The sequence below is a fragment of the Astatotilapia calliptera genome, chromosome 9 (assembly GCF_900246225.1).
Source record: "Astatotilapia calliptera chromosome 9, fAstCal1.2, whole genome shotgun sequence".
NCBI classification, from domain to species: domain Eukaryota; kingdom Metazoa; phylum Chordata; class Actinopteri; order Cichliformes; family Cichlidae; genus Astatotilapia; species Astatotilapia calliptera.
In genome coordinates, this window is record NC_039310.1 from 25,672,533 (window position 1) to 25,686,507 (window position 13,975).

Genomic DNA, 13,975 nt, shown 5'->3' on the forward strand with positions numbered 1-13,975 from the left:
GTCTCCTTGTTTAGATTTAATTTAGTAATCCTTCCTGCTTCCACTTCTCTGATTACTACATGTGTATAAATAGTCCAGTCCTCCTCAGTTTTTCCTTGCCAATGTGTTTCCTACTATTTGCTCCTGCAAGACTTGTGTTGCTTTGATTATGGACTTTACTGACTTTGTGATTTTTGTTTTGGACTTTAAATGTCCTTTTTGTAATCTGATCACATTTTATGTATTTTTTAAATTCAAATTCAGATTTTATTCGCCACATACACAATCATACACGGTATGACATGCAGTGAAATGCTTGTTGCTGTGGAATGCCCGACCATACGGTAAAAATTTACAGAAAAAAGAAATAAGAGTTACATAACAAGATTTAAAGAATAAATTAGGAATTGAACCCAAGAAGTAAAGTCTGAACTAAGAATTAAAGTTACATTTTAAAAAAATGTTCAAATAAGCAACTTGAAGATTTTTTTAAAATATACGGTGTGCAAAGTAATAGTTTACAGTAAAATAACAAGTTACTGAGGTATAGTAATAAGCTACATTATTGTTATTAGAGTGCATGTGCAGTGGTGTGATGTATGTCCTACACCTGGTTCAGAGACCAAGTAGCCTGAGGGAAGAAGCTCCTCCTCATTTTCTCTGTTTTGGCCATACGGGAGCGGAAGCGCTTCCCAGACTTTAACAGTGAGAATAATCCGTTGTTGGGATGGGAGAGATCCTTCATAATGTTCCTGGTTTTGGTCTTGCACCGCTTAGTTTAGACAGACTGATGCAAATGATGCGTTCGCCCGAGCGCACCACTCTTTCAAGAGCTCATCTGTCTTGCTTGGTGCTGTTCCCACACCAGGTGCAGATGTTTCCCATCAGGATGCTCTCAGTGGTGCAGGAGTAAATGCGACAGGTAGAAGTCTTGAAGTCTTCTGAGGAAGAAGAGATGCTGACAGGCTTTCTCGACCAGGGTGTTATTGTGACAGGCGCATGACAGGTCCTGGGTAATGTGGACATCCAGGTACCGGAAGCTGTCCACTCTCTCCACTGGCATGCCACTGATGTTTAGGGGCTCATAATTCCTCGCCTGCTTTGTACTGAAGTTCACAATCAGCTCCTTAGTCTTGCTGACGTTTAGGAGGAGGTTGTTCTCCTGGCACCAGTTCTCCAGGTTCCTAATCTCCTCCAGGTAGGCCTTCTCGATGTTGTCAAACTTGACAGTGGAGGTGGTATGTGATGTGGCTACACAGTCATAAGTGTACAGTGAGTACAGCAGGGGGCTTAAAACACAGCCCTGAGGTGCTCCAGTACTGAGTGAGATCAGGAGGGAGACATGTCTTCCCACCCTTATTGATTTGGGTCTGCCTGTGAGGAAGTTCAGGATCCACTGACACAGTGATGAGCTGAGTCCTAGGTCCTTCAACTTGGTGAAAAGCTTTGAGGGAATTATTGTGTTGAATGCTGAACTGTAGTCTAGGAACAGGACTTTGATTTATGTGGGACATAAATCAAATAATATAACACAACACTGAAGCTGGAAATACTTTATCTAGAAACTTATACACTTTAGATATAAATTAATAATAAATGTAATAATAAGGATAAATAAATGTTTTGCTTTGTCGTAGTATCCTCAAAGGGCTGAACAAAACCCACTGCCATCTAAACTTGTTTACATTCCCAAACTACATTAGCTTGAAGCTTTACTGACCAGTAGCATCTCATGTGTTAAACAGATGTAGCCGGGGGAATTTCATTGAGCACAGGGGTAATCACAGAGATTGTGTAATCCAGTGTATATTATGTGGCTGATATAATCATTTGGTTGTTTTTCATTAGACCGCCGTGTTTTCGAATTTTGTGCACTGACCTCAGTGGGTGTTGTGGGAAATCAGCAGACCACTCAAAATATATAAAGCAAGGGTCATCACTATAATAATTCAAGCTCAGTCTTCCTTCATTCTTCTACATCATATGCGCCATATCTTTAACATTGATTCAATCTGTCTCCATTTCATTTTCTCTATCCGCTGTGAGCCTGCTATACCTACAGTAGATGTAAATAAAGTGTTATTTCACACTTCTTTTTTTTTTTGTTTTCAATCTGTCAGAGTTTTTTAATTTAAATCAACATCAGATAGGAACTGTCAGACAAGATCTATGCTTATCAACATGAAGAAAACTGTCAAACGTGGGAAATAAAATGTCTATCTTATAAGAATCTGGATAATATCACAACACATACTGATGATGCAATGTCAGTGCTGTAGTTTTGAAATACAAACAGAATAAAGTGTTACTAGACAATTAGAGCACTAAAATGAACAATTCTCTCCTAAGCAACAACCAAATCTGACACAATCCACAGAAGACTGAGGAGAGACCATTGAAAATAAGTGTCTCAACACTCTATTCCACTTTATTCCAGTGCCACAAGGCTTTAGGTGCACGGTAACACATAAGTGCATAGCCAATGGTATTTTTTTTGGCAGAGCTGTAACCAGAGAGTATGAGAAAACTGTCTCACAAGAGGTACAGTAAGTCTTCAAGCAATTTGTGAGGAGAGACTCTTCTGACTCTACAGAGGCTGATGACTTGTTCCACCACCAGGAAATCAAAAAAGTCTTGCAGAGATGGCATTAGTAGTCCTTCTTCATCTACAGACTTTATTAAACTAGAGGCAATGGATTCATAAATGCTAAATAACATTTTTAAACCAATAGGAATGTGTATAATTTTAATGAGGGCATGATAGTTGCTTCTGGGAATTACAGGTATGATATCATTATTGTTTGTTTCTGTGTGTTTTTAATTAAATTGCATTTGAAATGAGAGGTTCATCTACACACACACACACACACACACACACACACACACACACACACACACACACACACACACACACACACACACATATATATATATATATATATATATATATATATATATATATATATATATATATATATATATATATAATCCCAATAGAATGTTTTATTAAAAAAAAAAAAAAACTTAGAGGTTTTCACAGCCTTGACACAGTCATGTGCTCTTGGAGTGCTCTCTGGTATTAATCAGTAATCTGTTTAATTTCACAGATCTCTGGTCAAATCTCTTCAAGGAGTCTGAGTCTTCCACACATTTACTATATCAGCGGTGCATAGAAGGAAGGCTTCAGGCAGGATGCTCTGCAAAATTCAATACTTTTGGAGCTCTCACTGTCAGCAGACCCACATCCAAACTGAGTGTCATGGTAAAAAGGTTAAATGCAGATTATTTGTACTTAAATACCACAAGCACCTCTGTGGTTGAAGAAGAAGTGAGAAGTGCATTTTTAAAGCATCTTGGCCCAGTTCTTTGGAAGCTCCACGACTTGGAACAGTATAGAGGAGACATGTCTACAAAGTTGGAATAAACTCCTTCGAGCATGCAAAATGCGCGCATCCCTACCATAATCCTGTACTTTATCAAGCAATGTCAGGTTTTTGCACAGGGAACCAACTTCAGTCCCTCCCTCTTGCAAAAGACACAAATGAAAATGTATTTATTTTTTTCAACATTATGCAAACATTCTAAGAAAAGGATGACAGTAGACACAAATCTGTGGGCAATGTTGTTTTATTTGATACACATTACATGGGGACAGTAGCTGGCTTGGTAATAACATGCACATTTGGCTCTCACCAGCCTAACCTGTTTTGTATTGGCTTTAAAAATAGCAAGCACTCCACTCCCTTGGGGCAGATACCATGTAGAAAATGGTCTGTGTCTGTTAGTGTTAGTAACGCACACAAGGAGCCGACTAAATGAATATGAGTTCAAGCAATGTGTACTCTACGTTCTAAGACTGAACAGAGCACAGAGTATATGGCCCTTAAGTCATTCAGTGGTGAAATGAGAAGGTGCTTCTCCTTAGTTAATGAAGTAGCAAAGACAATGGGGACTGAAATATTGCTATTTAGGGATTCCTGGTTGTAACAATTACATTCTGTGCCTCAATTATATGAGAACGTATTAAAACACTGACACAATAACTTTCCCTTTTAAATCCAAGCCTATTTAACTTTGTATTTCTTATTGTTTTTGGATTGTCTTTTTTTATGCTTTTTATTGTGTTTCTGTCATTTGTGAGGTAATGTCAAACAGTATTTTCTGCTTGTCAAAAGATGGACAAGAAAGACAACCATTTGCAAGAAGAGGTAAAAGGTATGTGTTACTGGCCTAAAAGTTGACCTTTTTAGGTTGCGTTGTACCATATTGACCTGCATTAGAGATACACGGCCTTTTTTTCTATTTATATATAGTGTCACTGCCTTGAAAGAATGAGTCAGGGCTGGAGTAAAGTACTAGCTGTGTGCTGAGTCATGGTGGCATTTAATGTTTAATGCATTTGTTTCCATTCTTGTTTATCGCCGAGAGCAGTAATATCCAGGACCTTCAGAAATCAAGAGTAGTCATTGAAGATTGAGCTGAAGATCAAAAATAGAAATGGAACAAACTTTGATATGCTGGTTGTCAGATTACAGAAAATCACTGAAAACAGCTTTCGATGTAATATATTTGTTTTTATACGGGAGATGTGAGAGTGCTTTCTCATTTTATTCAATTTGATTCTCCTTTAATTGTTTTTATTTCCCTTGCCATTGTTCTAATGTACTTTGTAGCCTCTGCATAGCACTTCAATTTGGCTCTGTGCTTATTTTATCGTATTGGATGTCTGTTTATCTTAGACTCAGTCTATTCATTTTCATTTCACACTAAGTAAGCAGCAGTGGGATTACAGGGACAAGACAAAGTTTAGTAGAAGGGACTGTATACTACTCCATAAATACATGCAATCGTGCCATATTTAGCTCCCCGGGTTAGAAATTGAATTATCAGAAATTTTTTCGATCAAAGTCGCCACAGAATTAATCCTGATTTTTTTTATTTAGGTTTTTAATTTTCTTGGCTTTGGTGCAGTCACGCTGCCATTTTCACAGAGTAGAACATGTAACACACAGAGAGAGACGATTTAGTTCGACTTCTTATGAATCACACCACAGGTGGAGAACAGTGACAAGCTGGAAAATAAAGATACTCCATACAACAAAAGAATTCAGGTTATTTTACACATGGTTTTGAAATTTGTGGATGGGTTCAAAAAGTTACTTTGTGGCTTAGTTTTATAAAACCATCAAAGGAAAAAATTACTGTGGTCTTTGTTTCTATTCACTGGCTGACTTTTTCACCCAGTTCTTTTCAACCCTGGTGTCTGGTGTAATACTAAAGATAGGAAGCCTCAAACACATCCCTATGTTAATTCCAAGTAGATGATCTGTACATATGCCTAGAATTTATAGTGTCATTTATGGTGCAGTCTGTCATGATTCGGGATAAAAATAAGAGCCGTTTTTCACCCTTTTGAAGTAAATGGGATTTGATACCCATGCAGTACAATACAATTAAGCATAAGGTCTGAACCTTTAGACAGCAATTCTCCAACATCATGTCAATAATCATTTTCTATTTGGCTGCGATCAGCTTCACTTTCTTAGTTGTGCCATATATCTGGTACATCTGGGTGTAAACTGCCTATTTAAAAAGTTATTTCTGTTTCATCATTATGTCTTAATTATTCCATAACAAAAGCTAAAAATGTTCTTAGAGTGCAATAATGACTACTGTGTTTACCTATATTCCTCTGTCTCAAGGTTAGCAGCAGCTGTCACTGCATAATTAATAGGGTTAACAAAAGTAAGTGGCCAAAGACGCGCAGCTTTGCACACTAAGATCAGCAAATTCCTGTAAAGCAAACCTGTCAGCTTAGTGAGAACTCAGTGGCAGTAGTGACAGGCTTTTTTTGCCATGTACATATGAAATCCACTTTCTAAAAGCATCCTACATGCAGAATAATACAAAGTGACTGGTATTAATTAGCGCACGTGCATCTTTGAGCCTTATAATCCCTGAGGGGTTCTTTAGTAACCGAGGCATATTTCCATAGCCAACTCCAAAGTAATAACAGTACTCTTGGTGATGTGTATTCATTTATTTCGTCTAAGCAAATAGTTTAGTGCCTACAACAATAGGGGAGTTGATTTAAAAGGTGTCTTGACAACTCATGATTGTTGAATCATGACAGCTATGCTCTCACAGGCTAATATGACTCAGAAAGTGAATGCTGCACAAACATCTTAGTTCAGAGCCAAACAATGGTCCCAGAGCATGAATGTCCCGTATATTGTGATATTTCTCTATGTTCCAGAGTTACAGTTTTGTTATTGAAGTATTGACAAGTAACTTGCAACCAAGGGGACATTTTCATTTTATGGAGTTACTTAACTCATTGTGGAGTACTGGCAGTAAAAAGAAAAGAGGAGCAAGAACAATGGGACTGGACAGTGTTCTTCACCGGGGCACAGAAGGCTGAACCCAGTCCAACATAAACAGTATCAATGCCATCACTTTTTTTTGTTGGCGGTAGTAATGGCCGCTTTCCCCTGAGCTATAGCATAGATTGTGCCAGTTCTCTCATGTTTATGCAGGGGATGGCATCCCCCTCATTCCCACACCCCCCTGTTAGTCCTGATGTCTCTGTTTGGTTTGGTACACAGACTGTGCCACAAGACAGAGTGAGTCACAAGCAGTGTTGGAAATGCCGTCCTTTGAGAACAGCCACACAGGGGAATGGGGTGTTTATTGATCACAGTTGGTTACTGTATCCGCTCAAATACTGTGTCACCAAACTGGGGTTGTAGCAAAGATTTGTTTTCATTACTGGGTTTTTTTTTTCAGTTATCCATTCATTATCCATTCATTTCCTTTTACTTTTCTGATTCAGGTTTGCGGTGGAGGTGGAGCTTCTCCCAGCTGTCACTGGATGACAGGCAGGATACATCCCAGACTGGTCATTCGTCTGTCACAAGGCTAACACAGAGACAGACAAGAATTCACACATATTTGTCATGGCTCGGCTGTGTGGCAAGCAGGATGAGGACCCAATCGCAAAACTCACAGACTCAGGAGATGAACTCAAAAGGCAGCTTTATTGCTGAAGAGGCAGAACATAGGAAATACAAAACTAAACTGGGAAAAGTAAACTAACACTCGGAGAGAGAGACACAGGGAAATCCACGCAGCATGAGGGAGAACGCGACACAGAACTGAGGGAGACGCAGACATAAATACACAGAGGGTTAACGAGGAAAGTGGGAACACACGGGGAACACAGCTGGCACAGATAACCATAACGAGACAGGGCGGGGTGAACATGACGTATACAGGCGCGAGAGTCACAAAGTAAAACAGGAAGTACACGGGGGTTCAGACAGGAGGAGAGAGAGAGCACAGGGAGAACATAGACATAACGGGCAGGGGAAACATGGAATAAAACATAAGGAGAGACGAGGGCTCACAGATACACAGAGGGGCACACAGTGGGGTAAGAGCCACGAAGGGAAAACACTTAGGGAACACCACAACAGGGCAACTCAGGAAACATGGCCTAAATAAGGAACAAAATACAAAAATACAAGGAACTAAGAATACTGGGCCCACATGGCCCAGGACCATGACATCACCCCCTCCTTAAGGGCTGGCACCAGACAGCCCAAACACAGAAAAACAAAACAACCCAAAAACACAGTGCAGTTCAGGGGGCCGACCATGCGGACGGCAACGGTGGAGACGTGGAAACAGTTCAGGGGGCCGGCCGTGTGGAAGGCAACAGCGACGACGTGGAAACAGTTCAGGGGGCCGGCCGTGTGGAAGGCAACAGCGACGACGTGGAAACAGTTCAGGGGGCCGGCCGTGTGGAAGGCAACAGCGACGACGTGGAAACAGTTCAGGGGGCCGGCCGCACGGAACGCAGCGGCGGCTCTCCAGTGTTAGGCGTGCTGGCCATGGCCCGGTGGGCACAGGACCAGACGAGGCGGGACCAGACGAGGCGGGACCAGACGAGGCGGGACCAGACGAGGCGGGACCAGACGGTGGCGATGCGGGGGCCGGACCAGGCGTCGCTGCAGAGGCTGAGGCTGGACCAGGCGACGGCGAAGCAGGAGCTGAGGCCGACGCCGGACCAGGCGACGACGGGGCCGGACCAGGCGAAGCACAGGCTGAAGCTGGACCAGGAGGAGCAGAAGCCAAAGTCGAAGCTGGACCAGACGAGGACGAAGACTCCGAGGCTGGGCCAGGCGAGGCCGAGGCTGAAGCCGGAGCCGGACCAGGCGAAGACGTTGACGGAGACACGGAGGTCGCAGCTAGCGTGGATGAAGACACGGCTGCTGCAAACGTGGACGAGGCTGGTGGCTGAACGGGCCCCTCGGACCCTCCAGCGGAGACGAGGAGGTGCTGGCCGGGCTGACCTGAGCCGCCAGCGGAGACGAGGAGCAGCTGGAGAGGTTCCCCTGAACCCCCAGCGGAGACGAGGAGCGGCTGGAGAGGTTCTCCTGAACCCCCAGCGGAGACGAGGAGCTGCTGGAGGGGTTCTCCTGAACCCCCAGCGGAGACGAGGAGCTGCTGGAGGGGTTCTCCTGAACCCCCAGCGGAGACAGATGCAGAGCCAGCAGGTGCAGAGACTTCTGGCTGAGGGGACGCTAACTGTAGCTGCACAGGGCACGCAGTCGGCTTAGGATGCAACGGCTGGGGCTGTGCAGGGCAAACAGTCTGTCCAAAGTTTGTCAGCACCACGCAGTCCTCAGCTGGCAGAGAAAGCTCACAAAGGCTTCCAGCTGAGGTTGGCAGTGTCTGAGCGGGTTGCTGTGCTATGAACTGAGCTGGTGACAGAGGTAATGACAGAGCTAATAATGACTGAGCCGTTAACTGAACAGGCAATGGAGTAAGACACTGAGGTGGTAACAGAGCGGATGACTGAGTGGGTAATGGAGCCGCTAACTGTGCTAAAGACTGAACTGGTGACAAAACAGGAAACTGTGCTATGAACTGAGCTAATGACTGCGCTAAAGACAGGAGTGCAAGTTGTAGTGGAGGTTGTAGTGATGGTGGGACAGCAGGTAGTTGAACTGGTGACTGACTCTTGGCTGCTCTCCTCCGAGGGACAGGAACGGGTGCTGGGCCTGGCCGAACACCAGTCATCCCCACCCGAGAAACAGATACGGGTGTAGGGACGAGCTGGGCTCTGGCTGCCTTTACCCTGGGGGCCGGTGTAGGTGCAGGAGCTAACCGGACCTCTGCTGCTCCCACCCGAGGAACTGAGATGGGTGTAGGAGTCGGCAGGGTCACAGTAGACCTCACCCGGGGAACCGGAACAGGAGCAGGCAATGGCTGGGTGTCCATCAACCCCACCCGAGGAGCAGGTACGGGTGCCGGGATGAACGGAGCCTTTGCCAGACTGGGGACAGAAGCAGGGACCAGCTGGACCTCAGCCACCCTCTCCCGAGGAACTGATACGGGAGCCAGGGAAAGCCGGGCCCGCGCTGCCCTGGTTACAGGAACTGGAGGCGGAGAGCGAAGCACAAAAGCGATAACAGTCACTGGGTAAACAAGGCTAATGGTTCCAAACACAGTTTCAGCAAACCGTGACTTAAGGTGGGCTGGTTCTAGCGACTGTGCCGCACTTAAGTTGTCCATGTCATAATTAGCAGTCTTAGGAAGAGTGAGTTTAGGAGCAGTCACAGGTACTGGAGAACTCGCACAAGCAGCGTCTGGATAACCTGGATGTGAAACAGCACTACACACAGTCGTACAGGATGTAGCCCAAGACGTGGTACACACAGAATCCAAGAAACTTGGCCGAAAAGCATGGCGCACAGAGTCAAACTGACATGACCGGGGAACAGAAAAGTTAACCTGTGCAAATAGCTCTGCAGTGCTCAAACTAAAATCTTTTGCCAGTCTATGTATAGCAGATGAAACCCTGCGGCTCTTAACCTTAGCAGGCAGTGAATACATAGTTTCAGAGAGTGTTTCTCAGCATGCACCGTTATATCTATAGCTGATGATGCTAACGGTGTGTGGCTGAGCTCAGACCGGAAAACCTTAGAGTTTAAGGGCTGAAATAAACAGTTCTGCGGGGCTACGAGGCTAGTAGCAGTATGTAGATGATCTGACACTGAGGTGCCTCGCTGTACAGTGTCTCTGGAGTCCAAACAAAAGGTGACGGAATTATCCGAGTCAGGTAACACAAAAACAGAGCCACTCACAGTACTGCATAAGTCATGAAGTCCGGGTCCAGAAAACTTGGGCTGAGTGTGTGGCTCACAGTCACTCTCTCCCACGGGTGCAGCCAGCTCAGCTGTACTGCGGCGCTGAACCACTACAGGGGACTGCACTGAAGTCTGCACTGGCACAGGGGACTGCACTGATGGCTGTAGCAATAGTTGTGGTGAGAGTGGAGTAGGTGGCTGCACAGGAAACCGAGCTAATGGTTCTGTTGCAAACGTAGCTGCTGAAGATGGAGCAAACGGCTGTGCTACAGGGAGCTGGGACACAGGAAACTGAGCTAGTGGTGGTGGTGGTGAGAGAGGAGACTGGGCTGCAAACTGAACAGTAGGCGAGTTAACTGACAGGGCTGGCGAAGCTAATGGCTGAGCAGGGGTTGGTGAGGCTAATGGCTGAGCTGAGGGCAGACTGTAATCCACAGAGGAAAACACGGCTTTACTCCCGATGGGTATGTTATCATGATGTCTGGGATCTGAATGCTCGAGCGAAACGGAAAAAAGACAGTCGCTCTCGCCAACGGATGAAAGCTGCTCCGCTGCTCGGGAACGCCGGCGACGTGAACGCCGTTTTCTCCGGGAAGGGGGAGGAGACGAGCCGGGCCGCGAATCCTCCAGCGGACTGGGCTGAACGTCCTCCGGCTCTTCATACTGGAGCAACTGCTCCGGGCGGATGCCTACAGTGGAGACGAGGAAGTCCTGGATGTGGGGGCGGAGCGCGCCGAATAGCCACGGGAGTCCGGACACCATCCACTGTAGACGGACGGCTACGGTTTCCCGGTATTCATCCCCTGGCAGCGCCACCCACTCCTGACAGTGATACTCCACTGTATAAATCAAATCCTCCCGGAGCTCAGCGGAGGGGTTGTGAGCTGCTGGGTCCATGTCGTGGTCGCGTTCTTCTGTCATGGCTCGGCTGTGTGGCAAGCAGGATGAGGACCCAATCGCAAAACTCACAGACTCAGGAGATGAACTCAAAAGGCAGCTTTATTGCTGAAGAGGCAGAACATAGGAAATACAAAACTAAACTGGGAAAAGTAAACTAACACTCGGAGAGAGAGACACAGGGAAATCCACGCAGCATGAGGGAGAACGCGACACAGAACTGAGGGAGACGCAGACATAAATACACAGAGGGTTAACGAGGAAAGTGGGAACACACGGGGAACACAGCTGGCACAGATAACCATAACGAGACAGGGCGGGGTGAACATGACGTATACAGGCGCGAGAGTCACAAAGTAAAACAGGAAGTACACGGGGGTTCAGACAGGAGGAGAGAGAGAGCACAGGGAGAACATAGACATAACGGGCAGGGGAAACATGGAATAAAACATAAGGAGAGACGAGGGCTCACAGATACACAGAGGGGCACACAGTGGGGTAAGAGCCACGAAGGGAAAACACTTAGGGAACACCACAACAGGGCAACTCAGGAAACATGGCCTAAATAAGGAACAAAATACAAAAATACAAGGAACTAAGAATACTGGGCCCACATGGCCCAGGACCATGACAATATTACAAATTTAAAATCGCCAGCTAAACTACAACAAGAAGAATGCACTTTAACTGTGGGTGAGAGCCAGACTACCTTGAGATTGTAAATGTAGTGAACATGCAAACTCCACACAGAAATACCCCAGCTGGCTCTTCCTGTGAGACAACAGTTCTAAGTAGTCCACCACCACCATAGTATTTGAACTGCTGCCACCAAATTGACCCCTGGCATAAGAATGCAGCTAAGATTTCTTTTCATTTTCTTTTTCAAAAATGAGCCACAATTGCAATAATTCTTGCATTACACCATCAGTTAATACAGTACAACAAAAGTGCACAGCCTTGAGCCTCTGAGGCTGTATTTAATCATTATGCATATATGCTCATAACTGTTCACCATGTAGAATTCATATATTTTAGCCTTTTAGGTAGAAAACATTTCCAGTTAGCACAAAGCACAGTGCTTCTGAAGCTGATGGGAGGGCATTACTTTAGGACATAAACTTCAAATAATTAAAAGACATAAAATGGCAATATTTTACCTAAAAATCAAACTCAAAATGGACCTTGAAAGGTAAAATTCAGATGGTTTAGGAATAATCTAATGTAATGTAATGAATACCAAATAGTTTGTACCAAATTAGGTGCCAATCCATTTGGTAGATCCATGGCTAAAAACCTGAGGCTGTTATGGTAGTAGCAATAATGTGAGCTAGATGAGAATTATTAATCGTAATGCCAGAGTCTGCAGTTTCTGTCTACTAAGCCTATAATTTGCAGAATATTTTTGCATTGCACTTGCAATTTTGCAAATGAAAAAATTCACAGGTTTTAATGGTTCAAAAACTTGTTATATGACAAGAGCACAAAATTAACATATTGCATCATAGGCATAGTTGGAGTAAACTTCAGTGGTGCAGCTAAGCTGTGAGGAAAGCTCAGTTCTATAATTGACAAATTGCAAAATGACAAGCACAAAGCAGTATTATTGTCATCACTGTCAGTTGTGGACCACTATCCGTAAAAAGGACAGAGAGGGTGTAGGAGTTAACTTATATCACTGTCGTTGCAATTGCTGCTGCCTGCAAGGATCATAGATTACCTAATGTCCATTTAAACACATCGCTACACATTTACTGAAGCTCTACCTTGGTATACCTGTTGGATGTGACAAAGAGAGACAGAAAGTGGAATCACTTACATCCATCAGTAAAAGATCTACCTTGTATGTCACTGCTTTGGCTTTCATCCAGACCTTCCATTATGTTGTCACCAGAGCATGCCAAGAAAAAAACCAAGCCACCTCATTCAGTTACTGGAGGAATAAACCATTCTAATACCCTACTGAAGTCTCTGTGTTACTTGAAATGCTTGCACCTTGATTACCTTTGTTCAGTATGGCCAAATCCAGAAACACTCTCTTAAAAACCTTTATTTCAATCAAATGATCAGAAAGTAATTTCTCAGGTGCAGGAAGTTTGTGTTACTTTGGTGGTGAGACCTGGTAAAGAGACATGAAGTTGTGGCAAAAAGAAAGTCTTTCAGCTCTAAGGTTTTAAATGTTGGGACATATTAAAATGGTCTGGTCCTTAAAAGGTCTTAAAATTAGTGATATACAACCTCAGATTAACATCAACCCATGACTTACCACACAGTGTCATTATTTATTTAACAGAAACTAAGCTGACATACTGAAGCAGCGTGAAACAAAAATAGTGCACCGCTTGATTCAGTAACTTATAGAATCACCTTTAGTAGAAATAACTCCAATTGTTTGCCGTTTCACCAACAAGTTTCACATTGTTGTGCAAGCCCACTTGTATTTATAACATTGCTTTGGTTCATTAATCTTTATTGGCATTTGTTTATCCATACATCTCTTTCTAAATCCGGTTGAGGTCTGGACTTTTACTGGGCCATTGCAGCACATTTGTTCTTTTCTTTCCCAGCCATTCTATTGCAGATTTGCTGCTGTGCTCAGGATCATTGTGCTGTTGCATGACCCAATTTCAGCCAAGCTTAGCTGTCACACAGACGGTCTCACATTTGTCTCTATAATACTTTGGTCACTTGGTTATAATCTTTTTCACTGTGAAAGGATGGACTTGAAATGGTTTGGAAACAGCTTTACAACCCTTCCAAGACTGATGGCCATCAACAATTGCTTGCACAACCGAATGCTCCAAACCAGCAAATTGCCAAAACCTCTGCTTTTATAGAGGTGCTCACAGTTGATGATGATTAATCAAACAAGTACATTTGATTAGCAGCACGTGGCTTTTCTTAGTTTTACCACACACTGTTTCTGCATTTTGTCTTATCTTTTCTTA